Raw genomic sequence first — 5,058 nt, forward strand, 5'->3', positions numbered from 1 at the left:
TAATTGAATAATCATTTTTAGTAATATAAAAATGCCAAAATTCCTTGGTCACAGTCTTTCAAGTGTACATTTTCTGGTTTCCTCAGTGTTTTCTGGTAGTAAACCGAATACATTTGGAACCTAGGACTGTTGCTTTTTATTTGAATTTTAAACATTCGTTCGAACGTGGTAAAAAAAACAACAATTTGAGCTGTATTGATCTGTTCAAATCCAACAATGTACACTGTGTCAGAAAGGGCAAGAGGCTGTTTGGTGTAATTTGCCTTGTGTTCCAACAGAGGACGTTCCTAAAGTTCACTAACAGCTTGACCAGTTACATGTCCTGTTGACCTCTCTGTAAGGTAAGCTAGTAACATTATGTTTGCAAAGGCAAAACGCAGGATAATGGCGAGGAAAATTGTGCTGATTGGACAATAATGACACCAGAGCGGTGTCAAGGTAAACTGTTTGCCGACTCTGCAAAAAAAAGCACATGCCTACTCAAGTACAATAACAAATTTGAGGACTCACCTGCAAACTTGAAGCCCAAGTGCAATAACAAGTGCTATGGATGAGAAGAAATACACAATGGGAATATTTATTGACCTAAAAAAAGCATTTGACACAATCAATCATGAATTATTAATGGATAAGTTAGAAAAATATGGGATCAGAGGAATGGTTTTGAATTGGATTAGAAGTTACTTGACACAGAGGCGTCAATTTGTGAAGTTGGGTGAATACCAATCGAGTGAGCTGGACATTGTATGTGGAGTGCCTCAGGGTTCTGTTTTGGGACCTAAATTATTTATATTATACATTAATGATATATGTAAGGTTTCTGATTTAGTGAAAGTGGTTTTGTTTGCTGATGACACTACCATATGGGCATCGGGTGAAAACCTACAGCAACTCTCTGGACGGGTTTCACAGGAACTTGAGAAGATAAAGAAATGGTGTGATAGTAATATACTATCTCTGAATTTGGATAAAACTAAATTTATGGTATTTGGGAATCGCAGACTAGACAATGAACTTCAATTGAAAATTGGGGGAGCTAAAGATTGTGTATTTCCATAAGTGGGGTAAAACTATGGAATAATTTAAGCGCGGACATAAAAAATAGTAATAGAATTGACAAGTTTAAACATAAATATAAAGGTATGTGTCAATCAAGATATAAGCAAGAACAGGCTTAATGATTAATTAGATGGAACATTGTGGGTGTGGTGTATGAATGTTAATACTCTGTAATAATTCTTTAATATATTACTTGTGTGGTGTAGAACAAAATTATCTATGTAGAGACACTGCTTGCAAACCAATGATGGTAAGATGATGTCAGGGGGTAGGACTGGATAAGTCTGACTTCTTCCTACTCCATTCAAGCATGTACTAGGTATAAGCAAATTGATATTGGATTAGCATTTGTTGGATATGTGTAAAATTATGTGTGTTGACATATCAACTGTCTTTACATGCTTGAAAGAATAAATCAAATCAAATGTTGGTATGGGGGCACCATTTTCAGAAGTACACACTATATTTATCTGTATACATTCTTGTTTTGTTTCACTAAGTTATATTCTTTTTTTAGTATAATATGTGTGTGCGTAGAAGTGAATCATTTACTGCTTGCAAACCAATGATGGTAAGATGATGTCATGGGGTAGGACTGGATAAGTCTGACTTCTTCCTACTCCATTCAAGCATGTACTAGGTATAAGCAAATTGATATTAGATTATGTGTAAAATTATGTGTGTTGTCATATCAACTGTTTTACATGCTTGAAAGAATAAATCAAATCAAATCAAATCAAATCAAGTGAGGCACCAAAGTTAACAAGTTATTTGAATCTTGATACCGATACAATGACAATACTGTTCTCAGTACCTTGCTTTGACAAATCTAAATTCTTTTATAAATGCCTTTTTTAAAAAATGTAATAAAACTTAAATGTTAATTTTTGTCTAAACTAAATTAGCTCCAACAACTTTTCCTAAATATTGTATAAAATTTGGATCCATGAGACTCACCAGTGCCTAAAGAGATTTTTTCAAAGTTCTAGCTAAAGTCACTGCTTCTGTACTTAATCTGAACACATCAAGCAGAAATTTTGAATGGCGTCGGTTTCACGGAGCTTTGATTTCAGACAGACAAAATTTCAGCCTACAAAATTAGGCTTCTCATTTTCAGCTAGTGACTGACTTTGCTGTTTGCTGTGGAAACTCTGGCTACTGGATTTGTTCAGTTGTAACCAACTAGCTAATGAAGTTAATGTTAGCTCCATGACTTGGTTAAAATCGCAGGCTGACTTTGTCGAGATAGTCCAAAAAAAAAAAAATCACCTCATTCTAACACAACCCTGTTGGGACATACTCATTTTTATATTCAAACAGTATGTTTTCACTTTAAATGTTCAGAGAAAATTGTTATGGGATGAACTATAGTATGTTTGGTAAATGCAGCACTGGTCCTGAAACCCCACAGCGTAGCTTAGTTGTAATAATGATGTACTCCTTGGTCTTGGAAGTAATGATAGCTTATCACTGTAGGTAGTAAGCTGTAGTTAGCTGGGCATGCTAATAATTGCATCTTACTTTAGAGCTGATAAACACCTTCTGTTTAATCAGTTTCTTATGCTTTTGCTCTTATGTGTTTGATTCTGATAAGGCTAATGCTGTTAAGCTATAATTGGACAATTACTGTTGAATGTTCCAGACCAGAAAGGTATTACATTTTGATACCCAGCCCTACAAATGAGCAGCTTTTGGATCACGCTGTCAGCTTAAAAGGACAACAATAAACACAGAAACAAAATTCAGGTGCATTACTCCTATGATTTTTGCCTGCATCAGGTCGGTATTGGCCAACATCTATGGCTCTGCTCATGAGTCAGAAACCAGAGCAAACATTAAGACCTGCAGAGTAATTAGCAGGCATGCTTTGCTGCCACTTCTCTGGTAATGACTTGTACTGTAGATAGAAGACTTATTTTACGTGTTGGCTTTAGCTCTGACCCCCCCTGTCTGCTCTATTTTATTGTACAACGAATAATTTGAAGCAAAAACTACTACATGTAGAAACATCTTGGAAGCTTGAAGTTTTATTTATTTAACATTGGTGTAAAGATTGTATTATTTGCTTGTGCTTCTTTTGCTGCTTGTTAATTTTTGTTTGTCTTTGCTTCTGTGTCCTATTAGTACACAAGTGTTTTATACTCAGATAAACTAAAACAATGACATACTTCAAATAAAACAACTGTAACAGCCTTTGTGTGTGAATGAGCTTCGGATGGAGCTAAGCTGTTTCCCTCCGTGTCTAAGCTAAGCTAACTGTAGCTGTAGCATGTATTTCCCAAACTGTCAGACTCTTCCTTAAAAACCACAGGAATATTAATACCTATATTTAATAACAATTATATATTTTTCTATTTTGAAGTCTTATAGATTATTACAGCTAATATTCCATCTTTTTTTGTATGTGCACTACAAATAATGTTATAATTTTAATTGTATTGTTTGTTTTTCTGCCTGCCTGTTTTTCTGACTATGACCCCGTACAGCATTTTTCCCTCCATGGTAAGGTTCAGATTTCCACTATGAAACGGATACACCCCAAACCATTTCATCCCAGCTGCTAGGGAAGCACTAATGCGAAATGAAAGCAGCGTTAAAAGATGATTACAAAAGGAAGAAGCCGTTTAAAAGATTTTAGGGGGATTCACTTATTTATCATCACTGATGCACTAGTGGAGAGATGACACTTAAGTGGTTACAGCCAAACACCTATTAAGAATGTAGCCGAAAACAGAGATAAAAAGTGTAAATAAGCAGCACTGATTAGCATTTTTATTGGTCTATGCATTTTGAGTAAATCTGCAACAAAACGTGAAATATCTTCTGAGAGAAATGTCACCAAAATTCAATTATTGAAGAATATTTTTACTAAATGGAAGCTAGAGTTTGGACTGCCTTGAGCACAGTGCGACACAGAAACGTGTGACAGTGAGATGTGACTGACACAGCACCGTGTAATGATTTACAAAACATAAAATATTGTCAGTAGTGAAATGGTGAATCAAGAAGAGCTGGACTTCCCCATCCCAGCATATGTGTGTGACACTGAATTTATTTGTTTTAATTGAAATTTGTATTTTTTAAAGAGTATTTGAAACAACTCATTTAAAGATTTAAAACATTTACACATTTATTGCAGAAAGGTTTAGAATTTGGACCCAATATCCACTACGCATATTTGATTTTTTTATATTTTATATCTTTATTATTTTGTTGTTTGTCATACATCAGCGGGTGGTTCATGGTCAGCCCCTAGGCCACCAGGGCACCTTACTATCCACAGCACAGACTAATTCCTTAGTACTGTAGATCAAGGAGACACATTTTTAAAGGCACCTTTGTTCAGTGCTGTGTAAAAAAAAAAAAGCTTAGCAATAAACCAAATTTATTGAATCACCAACACTATGAATCTGTAAATAAACAAAATGTGTTTATTAGCAGTTTTCAGTTTTTTTGCTAGACTTTATTGTTATTGTGGTAAATATTATTATAAATATTATTATAAATATTTCTATTGTCCTGCTCTAGAGCTGTGTTAAACACTGATTTGGAGAGAGTTGTGGGACCAGCTCACTTATCACGTGTTGACCTGTTCAGACAAACAGCAAACACGTCGTGCCTTTGGATTGTGTCAGTCACTTCAGCTGTTTAAAATGTCAGAAAATGGAGCTGAACCTTTGTTTTGTCTTTTCAGTAGATGAAGATATTTTGAATGACAAAAAACCTGTTTGGTGAAGTTAAGGAGCTATTTAATTAAAGCTGTGACAATTAAATAAAGTATCAGGCAGTTGTAAGGACAAACTGAGAAAGAGAGAGAGAGCAATGAGCTGAACTGTCTGAACAATTGTCGACTGTCTGGCCTTGGTTTCGGTTTCCTTTCTTTCCCCAGAATGCCTCAGTGCAGCTCATGTCCGCTGCTGCTTTATTTTCCTGAGAGCTATTTCTTCTGTGAAAGGAATCTCAAGTGCCCGTTGCAGTGCGCTTCTCCCTGCCCTGTGG

Source organism: Monopterus albus, unplaced genomic scaffold (assembly GCF_001952655.1).
Source record: "Monopterus albus unplaced genomic scaffold, M_albus_1.0 scaffold106.1, whole genome shotgun sequence".
NCBI lineage: Eukaryota > Metazoa > Chordata > Actinopteri > Synbranchiformes > Synbranchidae > Monopterus > Monopterus albus.